The following is a 19,365-nucleotide window of genomic DNA, read 5'->3' on the forward strand; positions in this document are numbered from 1 at the left end:
ATTTGTGTAGCAATTTGTCAACTTCTTTATGAGCCTTAATTTTCATATTTGGAGCGGTTTTTTCTATTTGCATAACTTCATTCAATTGGCCATCTAGAACTTTTTTCCAATACAAGCGAATCTGTCGTTTTGACTAGGACGTGTACAAATCCCAGACTTTCTAGTTTGTTTCCACAATAGCTGACCAGCTGACGCTTTTCTCAACTCGAAGACTACCGAAGACTGTGCGTCCTTCCAGCCAACCACAGTCACTGCAGATCCCGAATCTATTTCAAACGTAAAAGGAAAATCATTGATAACTAGATAACAAAGGACTTTGGAACGAAAAGTTAACGGGGATGTATCTCCGATTTGATGGATCTCTTCAAGGTGTGACAATTCGTCAAGTTGCTCATCCTCCTCTTCCAATTGGTTACTAGTTCCATTGCTCAACCTTTTTGATTTGAAACAAATTTTTTTCAGGTGCCCCTTTTGTCCACAGCTATAACAGACTGCGTTAACAAATCGTCATTTATTCGTCACATGACTAGTGTCGCCACATCGATAACACTTTTTGGCATTTTCATCTTCTCCTCTACTTACCTTCAGGTCCGTATAGCTGGAAACACCACAATCGAATTTCGAAGTTCTAATGATGGGATGATTTGGGGCTCATTTTGTGCTGATTAAGTGCTCTAATCCCGACTTGGTTAAAAAATTCCTTCCCACTCAAACTTGTGGTGCTCCCAGCTTGACGTCAAGATATGGATACGGAAACATAGATTACGCGAAGACCTTTCCTCTCAAAACGACCCAAGGTGCTTTCATCATATATATGGTGAGGGTCTTCTCCTCTTTTGTTGCTCGAGAGTGGTCTTTGCTAATCAATTGCCTTCTTAGCGTAAAGAAGAAGCAGTTAGCAATAGTGATTCCTCGTTTGATCTCATCGCTGCGCAGCACAAGTATAGACAAAGTTCTTAACTACCTCAAAGTTATGTCTGTCGATGGTGACGACGGTTTGACCGAGATGTAGATTCTGTAGGTCCTTTCTTGATGACAGTATGTATCCTTAACAGCTAAACCTATTTTTGTCGCCTTTGCCTTAATATATTATATCAATATCATCAGCATAATATGCTGACATATTACGTCAGTAGTTGGACAGACTTATGCCTCTAGTATTGACGTAGGAGCTCTGAACTATTCTTTCAACGACGATGTTAAAGAAATCACATGACAGCACATCATGTCTGGTCGAAAAATTGTTTTGACATCAAAAGTTTCGATAAAATTGTTTCCAAACCTTATGGAGTAGCTTGAAGGAAAGCAAGGCTGATACGAGACTCAGTTGTGCGAGACTTATACCGAGGTCAGTCTAAATTTTTCGATTTTAACGAGATCAAACGAGACCAGCAAAATTCTCGTCGAGTCTCGTCGACTGGCCAGCCCTAGAATTTTCGAGTTTGGGGGACAGCTGAAAGGACCATCGCTAACAGCACAGGATGGCGTGCAGGAGTACTTAGAGCCCACAGGCCACTATTTATCACATTTAGTTGCATATATATAGATGGTTTATACAAACATACTTTTGGAAAAGTTCAGCCCTTTAATAAAATATATAGGACGGTTGGTTGGATTTCCTTACAAGATAGATACTAGTTTAAACACAATTTTCCATATTTTCTGAAAACATATATGACCTTTTTACTGAACTGCATCTTAAAGTATGTTTAAGAAATATATTGAATTAAGGTTAAACGTCAAATAAAGATAGCATGAAGGTTTGATAAATATTTTTCTAAGAAGTAACTTCCCAATATTTGCTCAGCACTGTATATTATTCCCGAGAGGCTATGGAATTTCAAAAACGTAATGGACTGCAATTGATTGGGACAAAAATGGAAGGGGGTAATAACCCCTAACCTCTCTTCATGGAATGCACACTAAACTAAAATGTCCCCAATGTTCGTTCTTGGTTCTCTGACTTATAATCCATATAGCAATCGGTTGTAAAGTTTGTCATCGTGAGTTGTTGGATAAACAGACTGCGACCCCAGTCCAAACGACATGGCTTCTATACTAAAAGCTATACATTTATAAGAACAGAGTAATGGGGTTGATTTGTTCGTCCCCTTGTTCCCTAAAAACGATATAGAAATAGAGATAGTATTTGTACACAAAGGAAGAGAAAGCAGAAGTTAAGTTTGTTAGTAAATCAATTGTAAATAACTTGCAGCAGAACAAACCAAAACCCAAAACCCAAACAACGAGCTGGATCAGTGTGTTCTTAAATGCTTTGTGGCGACAAGAAGTGATAAGGAACAGAGTCTTAGGTTGCTAAAATTTAATGTTTAGGGCATTTGGGATTGCAAGACCCTTTTTTTTTGTCTTCATTTAATTATGTGATAGAGACGAGACAGACAGTGTACGCAAATAGATTGAAACATTGTACCTATAATATTTCAGCAATGTTTATACACAAGACAATTCAATTGATATCGATTTGTACAGCAAGCCAAGGGAAAAGTAGAAGAAGCGAAATAGCTTCAATCTGCATGAAGCTATTAGAAATTCGTTTTGCTTTTAATAAAGCTGAGTGGTGAACGAGATTCAAGACAGGGAATATATGAAATCTTGCCTTTCTTGAAATGAAATATAGGAGTCTTGCCAAATTTTCTCCCTCATAAAGTGTGTTTTTTCAAGCTATTTAATCATCTGATAATAATGTATTTTCTCAGATTGAGAAATTGGAGGCCATGTGTTTATTCACTTTTAATGGTACTTGCTTTAGTTGCTCCAACACAAACCTACGGCCTGGAAAGTATATCCCCTTCAGTCACGCTTAATGGCCTTCTGCACTTTGAAGTTCTGCTGACGGGCTTGATCTCAACATAAAAGTTGTACGTAAGATGCACCAGTAACCCTATTATTTACCTGGTTTTAAGGAACTACGTTTATTAAGTGTTGTATCTACAGTCTTGTGTCATATTTGGTCACTCAACTCGCCCACAGGAAACATGCTTAACGTACACTTCTTTCATCTTTATCCTACGAAAATTAACCTAATAACATGCACCATAACCACACTTAATATTCTATTGTTATAGGTACCTATATTTTTAAAAGCTTATTGTTTGAAACCATAAACTTCATTGTGTATTCAAATATTTATAAAACTTTACTATACTATACGTATTTACCTACAACGTATCACAAAAACTTTGGTAAATCTATTTTAACAAACTTACCCATCACAATGCCTCTATTCCCCACCCCTTCCTATACACTTTTTAAAAATGTTCTCCCTTAAGCTATAAAATTTCCAGCCGCACCAACAAGTCTTTCATACTTAGTTCAACTTTAAAAAAGAAAAACTTTCTCTTTCTAAAAAATAAAAATAAAAACAAAGGCAATTTCCGAACTTTGCCGCAGAGGCTGTACTTTGCGTATAAAATAAAAAGAAAAAGTAAAAATAAATAAATTAATAAATAAACAGAATAAAACTATGAAAAGTGAAACAATAAAATTTGTGTCTGCCAATTAAGTTCCTGATGATGGACTCTGTTGACCTACTTTGTAAAAAAAAACTTTCTTTAAGTTATATTCCCTAAGGCCAATGAAGAAGTAGCTAGGTACGGGTATTAGAAGTAAAACAAAACAAAAAGTACGAAGTGAAACAGAATCCTTTAAACTTCAATGAACTTGACATTTGATTCAGAAGAATTTTATACCTTGAAGACTGTTGCTATCAAGCTTCTCAATGTTCCTACCAACGCTAACGTAGCTAGCTGCTTAGCACAGCAAAGAAAATTTAAGCTCCTCGGCTTTTGAGTGAAACATGAAGCCAGTCTGCTTTGCTTATGGAAGCAAGTTAAAAATAGTATCTATACATGAGTGTAATTGTATGAGGATTAGATATGCATTCCTGAATGAATATAACTTTAAGTTAGGTATGATATTCGGAAGGAAACAACCAATAAAGAATCTGTGTTCCGAGATGGGAGAGTTACGCGTACTCTGTGATGATTAAGATGACCACGGTGTTTATGAACAAGCCGTTTAAATTGTTCAACCACGTTAGCATGCACTCCAAACAAATTAATGCAATGAGTGGCATAGCGCTGAAATCAAACGAAGAATAACTCTTGCAAATCGCTGCTTCTTTGGACTTAGAAGGCAATTGAGAAGTAAAGTCCTCTCTCGAGCATGTAAAATCACCATCTATAAGACACTCATCATCCCGGTTCTCATTTATGGCGCTGATGCCTAGACCCTGTCAAAGAAAGATGAGAGTGTCTTAGGATGCTTCGAGAGAAAAATTCTTCGGGTGATTTTTGGTCCCGTACGCATAGATGGTGAATGGAGGAGAAGATATAACGACGAACTGTACGGGCTGTACAGCGACACTGACCTAGTTAGCAGAATTAAAGTCCAATGGCTTAGATGGCTAGGTCATGTAGAGCGGATGGACATCAACGCTCCAGCCCGGAAAGTCTTCGAATTCAATCCCGAGGGACAGCGCAGTAAAGGAAGACCGCGACTCAGGTGGCGCACCCAGGTGGGAGAGGACCTCAACCAACTTGGCGTGCGAAACTGAAGAAAGCTAGCTAGGGACCGAGCTGGCTGGAGACGCATGTTGGTTGAGACCCAGGTCCGCCCCGGACTGTAGCGCCACCTTAAGTAAGTAAGTAAGAGTGGCATAGTTGCTTGGTAACCTTGGTTTGAAGTGTAAAGTTCCACCTAAAAGACCGCATAAAGAGGTTGCTTAAGCGTCGTCTCAAGAAACGTCAAGGGCAGCAGTTGAAGAAATGGAGGTCATATGATGCATGATATCGTCTCTATGCTACTTGATGACAAATTGAAAGCCATGCCTACGAGAGCTGATATGGGTTTAATTTATGCTGAAGTTAAAAGCTTGCAGATTAGTAAGACCTAATTACAGTCCCAGATGAAGCAATTTCAAGATCGATGCATTACTTTGAAACACAAAATGGAGCATGTTGCGGACGCCTTGTGAACCGCCTCCTAGACCTAGAATACCAAAGAAAGATTAGTTAAGAAGAAAAAAAAAAACAATTTATTAATTCAAACCAAACTTATCCGTTTGTGAGAAAATCCATGGATGAGGACTCCAACTAGAAATGTTAGATAGATCCTGAAAAAGAAGATTTAATTATTATCATGACAGTGACTAATAGTTGTTAAGACTTTGTACTTCATATGGTTACATAGGGGTCGAGTTGAATTAAACCATTTCGTGCCAAATGTCAATTCTGGACCTAGATGTAGATTTTTGAGGGAAAGAGATGGATGATAGAGGGCGAAAAACTAAAATATGTAGATTTTAGTGATGAAATTGAAGAACCAAATAAAAATAAGATAAATTATTTTACTAGTGTGATACATAATGCATCTTAAAGTAACAATAACTGTGTGCGAGTAATTGCAGGGATGGAGGGGACCTACAGTTTACATGCCGAATCCGAACGGCTAATTTGAGAAAACATTTTTTCTTACTATTGGAGTATTTGTCAATTTCTCGCAAAGGCAGTACCCGTGAAAAAAATAACTTTCCAAGACATCTCGCATGACAGTTCATCGCACCATTGCGCCATGGGTACTATAAAAATAATTAAAAGTGGTTAATTATTGGCCCAGACTGTCATAAAAGGACTGGGCCACACCGCACCATTAAAATTAAATTATTTTATAACTTATTTTTTGATGAAATCTGACGTCTGTACCGGTAATAATGTGAAGTTTCTCGAAGGATTTGGAGTTGAATTCAGGATTTTAAGCCAACCCCATATATCGGAGCACCCAAGCTTACTTGATTGCCGCCGCCGGTCCGTATACTGGCACCCACTATCCCAAAACGAAAAACGAACAGAAAACAATTGCTCACATACAAAAAAAAAAAAAAACAAAAAAAAGTTCTACATTAAAGAAAGAAATAAGTTCACCCATGTTAATCCCATCACGTGTCCAACAATGTTCGGGTAGTTAAATCGATCTATGCGTGTGTGTTTGTCTTTATTTATTGAACTTTTTTGGCGTCAGAACTACAAAATTAATTACCTGTAAATTTATTACTTAAAATTCCTAATTAATTTAATTAATAACTTTATTTTGTAAGCGATAAAAAAACACATTTGAAGGTGTCAACGGGAGATAAAAAATTGTTGCTGTTTTTCGTAGGGTAGAACCAATCTCCAAAGAGCTCTCTAAGGGTAGGTGATCCTGGGACGTTTTTGTTTAGTAACGGTAATACCGAAAAGGGTATGTACATTGTTAGTGTTGTTTGATTTTTGACACGAAGGAATCGTTTTTCATTGCGTTTTGTTTTTATTCTTTGTTTTTTTTTTTGTTTAAGTTTAATGTTTGTTAATGTATTTTTTTAACTTGATTTTCAAATTTTATTTTGTTTCATTCAAAATTTTCAAAACTAAAAATAAAACTTGATGTCCATTTTGAAAAAGAAAGGGATATTTGTTTGGTTATGTTTCTGTTTCACCTCAGTTCATGGAAGAAATTAGCCGATTTTCAACGATGGTGAGGACTTGATTTCCACTGGAACGAAAACGCATTTGGGAACATGGCCGAAGGATTTTAATGGTTGGATGGGGGGTTTGCAATACTGCACTAACACTGGCAGTGCCCTTGGGGGTGGTGAATGTCCAAAAATCAAATGGGGTGGCGCAACAGTCCGTTGTGAACCAGGGCCTTGTGACTTACAACTCTCAACCATTCCTGTGTGCGAGTACTGTTGTCAGGAATGGAAGGGACCTACAATTTTAGGCCGAATTCGAACGGCTAGTTTGAGAAAGCACTTTTGCATGACAAGAATTACTTTTGAAGGATTTGTCAATTCCTCGCAAGAGGCAGTACCCACGAAAATTATTTTTTTTTAAATTAAGGTGGCACAGGCAGGGATTGAACCCAAGACCCCTTGTATGACAGTCCAACGCACTATCCATCACGCCACGGGTGGTGAACGTCCGTGCGCATCAAATTTTGAGTTTCGTTTTTAGTAAACCGTCCTGATTTATGGTTTTGGCTGATGGTGACGTTTACTTCCGGGAACAAGATCCCCCCACATCCGACGAGCAGACATTGCACGTAGCAAGCAGTCCACGTTCTCAGGAGTAGACACTCTTTCCCTTTTTCCTGGTGTTCCTCTTTCCTTCTCTCCCCTCCACTAAAAGGCAACAAGCAATTGGAAATGAAGGCCAACAAAAAAAAGTGTTGCTTGGATCTGTTGAAAACAAATGAGTCTAACGTTATTGCAACAACACGAGTTTTGCGACCGACAAATAATATCAAGACGGCTAAAGTTATTGTGAAACTCAATGACATAGAGCACGTAACATGATTGCTAGGTTGCACGATTTTTTTTTTATAATAAACACACACTCAAGGGGATATTACTACCCTTATTATGCAGAGGCACAGTGTGAGCACTAGGAAGAGGAGAGAGGGTTTAAAAGGAGATGTCGGTGCACATTGGTTTTGAATTCCTGAATATTGCAATGCCTAGGAAAGATTGAGTGCGGTTAGGCATTCCACATTCGCGTAGTACGGCTAAAAAATGAATCTCTGTATTTGACAGTACGACCGAAGTTGGGCTCGAGAGTATACTGATGAGCATTCCTAGAAGCGCTAGTAGTAAGGGGAGGAATGCAAATGGCTATTTCACTAGAACATAAGCCGTTAAAATAACGGTAAAAAAGGGTCAGTCAAGGGACCTTACGACGATATTCAAGCGAAGTAAATGAAATTATGATGATATTATCATCTATCAATTTAAATGCTCTATGTTCAATACTATCCAAGAGGCTTAAATAGGTTGCAGGAGCACTAGTCCAGAGATGGGAGTTATACTCAAGCTTTGGACGTATATAAGTATATATGTTTTGTAGATAACAGCCAGATCAGAAGGGGAGACAAATTTCTTGCTTCGCCTAAGGAAACCCAAACACCTTGCGGCATTTTTGGTGACATCGCGTATGTGATCATTCCACAAGAGGTGGTTGGTGACACACATACCGAGAATATTCAGGTGTTCAGTCTCATTGATGCAAGTGCCATCCATGGATAATGGCAAAGGGGTTATATCTCGCTTTAAGGATACAAGACAGCATTGGGTTTTCGAAGCATTAAATTCCTCGCGGTTTCTTAATCCCCATTGAACAATGCTGTTTAGGTCGGAATTTAATGAGCTTATCATATTTTGTCGTTGCAGTTCCACATCCGAAGAAGAGGGATGTGAGTCTGAAAACGAATATGAAAAGCTAAGAGTACTATCGTCAGCGAAACAATGTATTGGATTCGATGTTGCAGACAGGAGATCATTAAAAAGAATGAGAAAGAGTGTTGGAGATAAAACAGAGCCGTGGGGCACACCAGTAATTATTTTATGGTTTCAGACGATTAAACTAAAAAATGACGGAATATCCATACATAGGGATTTACCACCTGCGGATAGAGCCCGGAAAAGACGATTACTACAACTTAAAACCGAAATTTATGAAAAAAAAAACTAAAATCTAAAAACAAAAATTCGAGGACAATCAATGTTGGTGGAAGGTAAACAATTTTATTTTGACAGCAATAACAAATTAAAATGTGACGGCGGCGGAGTGTGTAGAATGTCATTATTAGACTAGGTGACAAATGCCGTTTCAACAGAAGACGTTCCAGGTTGCAGTAATAATAATGCTATAACCAACGATCTACAAGTGCCATTTGTGATGTCACAACCTCATATCTAATTGTATGTAAACAAAAATAAAGTAAATGAAAAAGATCTCAATAATTTTAGACTTTTTTCATAATAATATAGCAGCATATACAAGTTGTCAACTATGTTCACTAATTTAACAATTTCGAACGTAAGATAATATCAGCTGCCAGAAAAAACTTAAGGGTGAGTGTATTTTTGGGTACAAAAAAGACCTGTAAGGCATAAATAGTGAGTTTAAACAGAATTGAGTTCTGACTTACTTGCATTTGAGTATTTGTGGAAAAATCTACCGTATACTCCCAGTCAACTGTAATTACTGGAACACTGACTTTGAAAGGATTTCTTAACGTAATATTGTTGGTGAGACTATGGGAGACCTAAACGCAAGAATAGAAGGGGTTGAGAATGACAGAAACCGTTTTCAGACCACATGCCCTTTGTTTATTCCCTTTATTGATTCCCAAACTAGGCTGGTCAAACGAATCTGCATCTAATTATAAAACACGTTTAGATACACTATTAATGATGGATTAATACGACGCAAGCCTGATCAAATTTTAAAAAGCATTAAAAAGCATACCATATACCGAAAACTGAATATAGATAACCTTGGTTTGACATACATGCAGGCGAGAAACCTTTCTTACGCTTGGCTGAGTGCATATCGTAAGTCCAATATAAATTTTACAAAAGACCAGTACATGGATTAAATCAGAATTATAAACTTCTCTGCCGAAAAAAGAAGAAAGACAATTCGATTCTCAAACACTTCAGCTTGCAAGTTGTAACAAGTCATCTGAGTTTTGAAAATTCGTCCGAAAACTTAATGGAATAAAATTTAGAATAAGTCCAAGACTTAATTCAATAGACTTCAAACATATTTCGAGCAATTGTTAAACCCACATGCGCCCAATAAGTTTCTGAATCAAAATATTTTAGATGATCCAAGTTCAAAGGAAGAAGTGTTTGTATGTTTTATCTACAAACAACCAAAAGGATGGAAAGATGGTATACTCGCAGAATTCTACAGATATGGTACAGATACTCTTGTTGTATTTCTAACAGCAGTATTCAACCCAATCTTTGAGGAAAGAACCATTCCAAACCAGTTCAGCGATGCCTTCATTTTACCAATCCACAATAAGGGAAGCACTGAAGTTCCGGAAAACTACGGCGGAACCTCGTTTTTGAATTCGTCATGTAAGATATTTACATCGATTCTGCTCATTCGTTAAACTGAATGGATACATTCTAACAATGTACTCAGTACTCCACAGTCGATCACTTTTTCGTACTTTGCTCGATTGCTGACTCCTTTCTATCAAGAAATAACAAACTATTTTCATTTTTAGTTGATTTTAAAGCTGCTTTCGAAACCGCTGCTTTCATTGAAGATATAGTCGAAGCATTACCAGCAGGAACCGAGTACGCAAGCGTTAACATTAAAACTCTTCTTTTCGCTGACGAAATTGTAATGCTCGCGTCTACTCGCAGTCTCTTCAGCTAATTATAAATAAGCTTGATAAATTTTGTAAAAGGTAGAACCTAGTGGTAAATTTTAATAAATACAAAGTGATGGGTTTTTAAGAATACCCGTAAATTCAGGATCTTTGGAGCTGTTTTGGAATCAGTAATTTTCTACGCGGCGCAAGCTAGGGGAGATTGGAAATATGAACAAGTGAAAAAACTGCTCAGATCTTACATGAAACGGATTTTCCACCTTTCTTCCAGTACGCCAACTACATGATCATGTTAGAAACGAGTTCATCGCCTTTACACATAAAGACACTCGAGCTGCAGGTCGATTACATCATCAAAGCTCTCGATGTGCCAAGTTATCGTCTACCAAAGAAAGTAGTTCTTCAAACAATCTAATCCCAAAGTGGATAGTTTAAGAACCGAATAGAACCAGCCGAGCAGGTGGATGTTGACCTGAACTATAGTTAAAGCCTCAACTATAGTTAAAGCCTCAACTATAGTTAAAGCCTCAACTATAGTTAAAGCCTCAAGAAAACAATACACGAAGCAAGCCAAAAGTTCACTGCACCGTATGATTTACAGTAGACTAGAAAGAAACTACTTCCACGACAAATATACCATCGAACAAATTTCTTGCATGTTCCGGCTAAGAGACAAATCCTTAATTTGAACTCCAATCCTCACCCTAAGGACTAACCGATTTTATGCAACTTGAAAGAGCGCGATAATGTTTTTCATTTTGTTGAACGATGTGAGATATTGAGAGAAATAAGAAGATTTATCCTAGGCAGTTAGGTTAGGTTATAGTGGCTGTCCAAGATGGAAACGGACACACTTAGGCCAGTTTAATGGCCCGTTGTGATACCACATGAATCTTGAGGCTAAGTTTCATTTGAGGCTTCCTAAGCTCAATGGAACCAGTTAGAGTCCCTTACGAAACGTGAGAGGCTGATTATACCGATATGATTTAGATCATTTAGATCGTTAAAGAAGAATTCTCCTAGGTAATTCCTGCGTTTTCGAGCTAGAGCAGGGTATGTGCAGAGAAGATGAAAAACCGTTTCCTCCTCTTCCTCGTCCATACAGCTTCTGCAAAAGTCATTTGAGAATACGCCTAGTCTCGTGGCGTGCTTTCCTATTAGACAGTGTCCGGTTATGACACCTATTATCGAGCTTATATGCTAGGGCAAGCACCTTGAACGTTTTAAATCCAGTGTTGGCCAGATGTTTTTTGTGGCTTGACACGTGGTGATGTTGTTCCACCTGGTGCCTGCCCTCCTCGCAGCGTCTTGCATTAGCAGCAGTTTAGAAGTAGCGATTGGTATGCCAGTACTTGCCAAACGTGGTAGGATGGGCTGTACTGTACCGTTCCTGGTGAGTTCATCTGCCTTTCAGTTATCTGGAATGTCTCTATGGCCCGGCACCCAACAAAGGTGAATATTAAACTGCTGCGCCATTAGAGATGATTGACAGTTATGGACTATTATAGAGTTTGAAGAGACTGAGTCCAGAGATTTGATAGCGGCCTGGCTGTCGGAGAAAATACGGATATCAGATGTTGATATCACGTTTTCTTTGAGCCAAGACAAGACTTCCTTAATCGCCAAAAGTTCCGCCTGGAACACGCTACCATGATTGGGAAGGCGGAATGAGAGACTCAATTTCAGTCGTTGAGAGTACACACCACCACCAACCCCTACTTTGGTTTATGAGCCATCAGTGTAAAAGTGGATTGACTCATCCTCCAAGAATGTCCTATCCTCCCAAGAAGATCTGGGAGGTATAGAAATCTGGAAGTTTCTGTCGAATTGCAGTTGGATATTGGTGTAGTCTGTGTGCTTTGGAATTGATTCTAAGTACCTTAGAATTACGGAGTGGCCAATGTTGTTGTTAGTCCACTGCGACGAAGCATTGAGGTGAATAGCAGAGCTTGCAGCTATTTGTTTGCTAAATATGTCAAGAGGTGTAAGGTAGAGCAAGGTGTCCAGTGCCGCAGACGGGGTCGTTCGAAGCGATCCGCTTATACATAGGCAGGCTGAACGTTGGACTTTATTTAACTTATCCCTGTTTATACCTTTTTCTAAAGCAGTCCACAATACTGCCACACCGTACGTTAAAATCGGTCTGATTACCGATGTGTATAGCCAATGCGTGATTCTGGGTTGTAAACCCCATTTATTACCAATAGCTATTTTGCAAGAAAAGAGAGCTACAGTAGCTTTTTTGACTCTTTCCTGTACGTTGCGTTTCCAATTTAGTTTTTTGTCTAAGACAAGACCTAGGTATTGAGCCCCGTCTGAGAATATTAATTGGATTCATTTAATGTAAGGAGGGTTGACAAATGGAATTTTGTATCTCCTCGAAAATAAGACCAGATCGGTTTTGTGTGGGTTAACACCCAGTCCACACTGATCAGCCCAAAGTATTAGTCTGTCCAAGGCATTTTGTAAGAGTTCTTTTAGGATATTAAGATGCTTTCCTGAAACTGCTATAGCAACGTCGTCCGCATAGGCTATCACTCTGAAACCCTCCGCATCCAGACTAGTTAGGATTTCATTCACCACTAGGTTCCAGAGGAGAGGGGATAGAACACCACCTTGCGGTGTCCCTCTACTAACGAATCGTCTGCTAGAAGAGTTGCCCAGTTTTGAGTTAATTATTCTGCAAGTAAGCATTAAATGAATTAACTCCCGAAGCGAACTCTCTACATTTAGAGATGTCAGTGCAGAAGTGATTGCAGATGTGTCCACGTTGTTAAAGGCACCTTCGATGTCAAGGAAAGCTTTCCACCGATTTACCCTTACAGTAGGCATGTTGAGACGAAGACAGAAGTCTTGTATCGATACATGCCCTTAAATGGATATCAATTAATCTTTCCAGGGTCTTAAGAAGGAATGATGATAGACTTATAGGTCGTAAATCTTTAGGATTGACTTTTTTTAGTCTATATAAAGCTTTAATTTAAGATGTCAAACAAGCAGACGGCAATGCCATGCATCATATTGATTGTATTAACCAAATTATTGTTAGAAATTATGTTTAAATAAAATCAACCTAATCTAAAATCGAATCTGTTATGTTAGTCTATATTTGTATAGATAATAAATTTAGTTGACAAAAACATCTCGATTTATTCGGGAAAATATGCGTCAAGTAGTACCCGTGGCATGATGTTTAGTGCGTTGGACTGTCATGAAGGGGTCTTGGGTTCAATCCCTGCCTGTGCCACCATAATTTAAAAAAATTAATTTTCGCGGGTAGTGCCTCTTGCGAGGAATTGACAAATCCTTCAAGAGTAATTCTTGTCATGAAAAAAGTGCTTTCTCAAATTAGCCGTTCGGATTCGGCCTTAAACTGTAGGTCCCCTCCATTCCTGACAAAAGTACCCGCGCACATTAATGGTTGAGAGTTGTAAGTCACTAGGGTCTGGTTCCCAACGGTCTGTTGCGCCACCCAATATGCGTCAAGACAAGCTGTAATGGTCATCTTCTGATGAGCCCAACCATTACATCATATTTATTAAAATAAACGGTGTTCAGGACAAAACAATTCGACTGTTAACAGTCAAATATTTCTTCCTCAAAAACAGAAGCATCAAAAAGCGTACATCGCGGTCTATAAAACTTTGATTTTGTATCGCTTTTTATCCTATTATGTGAAAAGTGACACACTCAAACAAAACACTATAAACAACAACATAACTCATTGCCATTACACACTCATTACATAAAAGGTAGGAAAAGAATACAATATTAAAATCCCACTGAAATTCTTCAATTGTGCATAATTTTTGTTTGGTAAGCAAAAACCATTCACATACAGCAGGAGCAAAGTGCGGAGGGCACAAAGAGTCCTTGGTCCTTGCTATATGTAAACAAACAAACAAACAAAACTCACACACATGATTTGGCAAATGGTCGGATGAACAAACAAAGTACAATCAAAGCAAACAACATTAACGCACTTGCTCTCACTGTCATTATCCTAGGAAAAGTAATACTCGAGAAACCCACATCCCGAGACACGCGTTACAATTTGAATTGGCACCGCATTCCGAGCGATTTGGCCCATGAGAGAGCACACAAGTTCTCCCATCTCCACGTGTGGCCATTGTCCTTATCGTATAAGGAATATTTTTTGATCAGGTCTCAGAATCAAGAGAAGAACTTTGCTTTGAGTGTAGAAGATTTTATATTGCCGGCGCCCGCGCAGTGACCTATACCTTCCACAACCTGACAAGACGAAGAGCCCGTCATGACAAAGTTTGCGATGTTTTTCTCCAGGTTCACATCCTCTGTCCCATCAAGGATATGTTGTTCCATGTGTTCAGTTTCACAGCGAGCCAGAGTTTGCAATTTGGGTGAAGCTAAGGTTACTGACATGATTTGTTTTTATTATTCGGACGATTTGTGTGGGAGTTGATGTTGTCTCGAAGACGAAAATACGTCTTCAACTTGACCATGATAAAGAAGTTGATAGATTGCCGATCAGAGATACCCGAGCAGAAGCAATCTTAACTTGGTTTTGTTGTGTCTTTCGTGAAGAAAGATTTTTCGTCCAGCTTTTGCAGCATTTGGAGATAAACGGATTCTTGGTAGTGACAGTTGCTCATTAATCATTGACCATTTTGCAGTAAATTTTCTTCTTGAATTTAAGGCCAAAATATAGGTATTTTATAGGGTTTGTTTGGAAGAAGTCATTTATTTTAGGATGGTTATCATGGGTTTTGCTTTATTGAGGCATGAGTATCATTTTAAAAGGGCTATATAATAGAACTATTTGTGTATAGGTATACAAAGAGGCAGTCTTGTTTACGAAATGAAAACATGTAAATATTTACTGTGAAACTTCAAATAATTGATGTACAGCTTAATAATCTGAAAGTACAATGTCCAATGAATGTGAGATTTGTAATTTATATTAATGATGATGATATTAAAATGATGATAATCTGTTGCTGGAAATTAAACTGATTAAGGAATGTCACTCAATTGAATTGATTTAAAAGCAATGAGAAATGTGTGTGGTATGTAGTTTAGCTGTGGGACAGCTTTGATTTTAATAAAATTTTAATCAAATAGTTGTGCGCATTGTTTAAGAATAAGTTCTGGCAACATTGTTGCGGTTATGTTGCATATCATCAAACTAGACTCTTTCAAAATGTTGAGGAGAGAAGACAGATTGTTGTTGCTACTTCGGAATGTTATTAAATTAAACTAAAGCTTGCATCACACTATGACTCGAGTTTTTTATCAAACATGACATTTCGATGGTAGGGAAGTGAAAAAAAGTGGGTCCCTTGATATCATCCCACAGTGGTTACGTTTGTATTAGCATTTTACTATTACAGAACAAAAAATAAAATGAGAACGTTTACGATAGTGGAGCTTCATTCTTCCCATAGTAAGTTTTATGGAAGTCAATATGTATAAAATCAAATGTGCGCAGGTGATGAGTTCAGCCTCGGTAATTTAAATGTACACAAGAAAGCAAATAAGGTGCATCAATGTCACAATTAATGAGTTGATGAAAAAATATTAAGTCATCATTAACACGCCTTTGATGAAGTGATTGCATTTAAAGAAATAGAAGACGATGTTCATAGGGATCTTCCCAAGGAAGACCTTTTAGGGCTAAGCGAATGAAATTATGTTGAATTCATTCAATACGTTTTCTATGAATTTCCTAATAGGGAGTCCATGCCTGCGAAGCATATTCAAGATGAGGACGGACATGGAAATTATACAAAGAAAGGGTAACATAGGGACTCTAAGTTGGAACAGAAATGTACACCTAAATCTTTTAATGTGGAGACATGACAGAGTTTTTGCTGTGATATACAGTAGTAAAATACGTTACTGATTAGTTTTTTAGTGAAAGTTATAGTCTGGCATTTAAAAAGGGCTGAGTAAAAGGCTATTTTTCCCACACCAAAATGTGAAACTATCAATGTCGGCTTGTAAAAGAATTCGATCATGGTTGGACTTTATTAGTTTGAAAATCTTCATATCGTCAGCAAAAATGAGAAGTTCACTTGAGCGTAGACATGACGATACATCGTTAATAGACAGGATGAACAGAAAAGGGCCAAGATGGCTTCCCTGTGGAACACCAGATTGAGCAACAAAAGGTTCAGAATGGCAATTTCTAAATTTTACCTTGTAATATTTGTTTTCAAGGTATGACTTAATCCAAGCTAAGAAAAATTAGTGGAAAACCAAGAGCTTTGATTTTAAATAAAATAATTAAGTGGCTAAGTTGGTCAAAAGCTTTAGAAAAGTCAGTGTATACACAATCAACTTCATAACCTTGTTCTAAAGCGTTTGAACATTTGTTTGAGAATGTGAAGAGATTAGTAACGGTTGATCTTTTTTTTTACAAAACCATGTTGCTGTTCTCAAATGATATTTTTACTAAAATATGCTACGCTTTCACAAACAACTTGTTCAAATACTTTAAGAATGCAAGAAAGCTTTGCAATGGGCCTGTAGTTGCTTATATCCGACTTGTTACCTTTCTTGAAAATTGGTGTTAGAAATGACTTCTTCCATATGCTGGGAAATTTTCCTGTTTTTAGAGAAAGTTTGAATAAAAACGTAAGGGGTTCAACTAAAGCATTACTACACTTTTTTAGTACTATCGGGGGAATACCATCGGGACCGGCTGAGCAGTCATCATTCAACGCAGATAAAAGATCAAGGACCGTACTCTGTAGCACAGGTATGTGACTACAGCTTGTTTGAGAAAAGGAGTGAAGATAATGAAAATATAGTTCAACTTCTTCAGCGCTATTCACAAATGACTCACGGAAATTCGTTGCGAAAGCGTTACAGATATCAAAAGTTTTATCTAACGAAAGGTTCTTGTAAGTGAAGTTAACTGGAAAGCCATTTGATTTTTTCTTTGAGTTTAATAAATTCCAAAATTTTTTATGATTCTCTTTCAAAGAGGTGCCCATATCAGTAACATAACAAGCATATACAAAATTATAAAGAGATTTAAATTGGTTAAAGAGTTCAACATAAAAAGAGAAGTTGACTGGAGACAGAGTTTTGAAATATGTACGTTTTCCATGCCTTATTTCTTTTGTTACGCAGTAAACGCAATTCTTTCGTGTACCAAGGATGGCTAAAGTTTGTATTTCTTGATTTCCTTATCGGTACATTTTTTTCAAAACAATAATTAAGGATCCTATAAAAATTTGAAACTGCTTCGTCAATGTTAGAAAATACTAGTGTAGCAGCAATTCGAGAAATGGTTAAATCTTCAGACAACTGCTGGAAATTGGCTCTTCTGATCAAAATTATATAAGCAATCAAAAGAATTACTGTGATTAGTAAGGTGATATTTGTCAATATTAGTAATTCCTGATCTAGATTCTAGAACAAGAGTACTAATAGCGTCAGAAGAAAAGACTAAATCGAGAATTCGATTTTTTGAGTTTTTAATACAGCTTGTTTGCTGTAAGTCAGTAAGAAGGACTTTATCGAGAAGAAATAGTTCCATTTGTGAAGAAGAAGGAGAGGCTTCAAGGCAGGATTCGTCTTCGGATGGAATCCAGTCAATGTGTGGTAAATTAGAATCACCTAAAAGTAAGATATTAGTGTCAGAGCTGGAAAAATTTATAAGATAGTCTAATGCCAAGGAGAGATCGTTATAAACAGACTCCAAACTTTTTGGATTATTACGATCGTTTCTGTAAGCTTCGAACTCTTGACTAAAAAGTTCTGTCTCGGAAAAGCTTGAATTAAGCCACGTTTCTGTCAAAAGGAATACGTCGTGGGGAAATGATTGGGAGTTAAGAAAAATGTCAGTAGTCTTGCTACGAAGTCCCCTTACGTTTTGGTAGAAGAGCGCAAGCGTGTTAAGTTTTTTGATTTGTTTTTCAAAGAAACACCCTGTTTTTGACTTTGAGTAAATTCTTTGACTAAAGTCTCTGCGGGCCATATATTTGGGTTAATGGGAAGGATGACCTTCTCATTAATTGCTCTTACGGGCGATTTCAATTTACACAATTCTTCATGGCTTCAACATTCGGGCCAGACAACACCTGAGATCTTCGCTGAGTTTAACCACCTAACTCAGCTGCTCAAGGAGCCCACTCGTATATCGGACGTGGTAGGTCGACCATTGGCTTGTTTCTTACCTCAGACCCTGATAATAATAATTTACAAACGTCCATATTCCCTTTTTTGGGAATAGGCTGAACAAATGCAGTTTTCCATCCGCTCGAAACGCGACCACAGGAGTAGGACAGATAAAAAATCTTACGCAGTGGCTTTGCCAGCGTTGAAGAACACGTGTTCAGAACAATAGCGGGGATACCATCCGGACCAGCGGATTTATGTGTATTAAGATCTTTTAGGACTCTCGCCATAGTACGAGTGCGAAAAAGATTTTCCCCATAGAATCACTAACGCGCTCAATGACAGGCGAAGTCATAATGGCTGAAACACATACACGCTTCAGCTTCGGCTTCGTCTCCGTTACGTTAGGCCCGCTTCGAGGTTGCTTTGAATGACATTTCTATTATTTCATCCCTCCAAAGAGCAAATATTTTGTTTGTTGACATTTTTTTCCTGCTGATGAGCTGTCAGACAAAGCAAATGTTCAGAAAATTGAACTAGAGCTTCCGTTTGGAATCACATTACGTTACATTACATTCTTTTCCTTACGATTGTCAAACAAAACGTGAGGTCGAAGCTACATTGTGATAGCATGCATTGAATTCCTATGGCTGAACTCGTAAACGTCAGGCGAAGCCGAAGCTGAAGCGTGTATGTGATTCAGCCATAACACTCACAGGCAGCCTTGAATTGGCGGCGAACTGCCTAACGAAGATATTAGATTTCTCTAAAGAACTAACAAATGGAGTGTAATTCACAACGAGCGTAGGAACCGAAGAAGAGGAAGAATTCCTTTGCTTTTGGGACTATTGCAGTATTTTTTGCGTAATTTTTGGTCATGTTAAAATTTGGTCCGTCGAATATGGGCGTTGCAGGCCTTCCTGGCTTACTTAAACTTATTCCGGTATTCCAGTTTTCCTCAGTTGGATTGGCTTTAAAACAACGGAAACTTACGTGCTTGACCCTAACAACCTTTTTACAGCTCGCATCGATTCATGCGTTTTCCTTAGGTCTGATGCTTTTAACCCTATTCGGGAT

This window comes from Eupeodes corollae, chromosome 1, assembly GCF_945859685.1.
Source record: "Eupeodes corollae chromosome 1, idEupCoro1.1, whole genome shotgun sequence".
In the NCBI taxonomy this organism is placed as follows: Eukaryota; Metazoa; Arthropoda; class Insecta; order Diptera; family Syrphidae; genus Eupeodes; species Eupeodes corollae.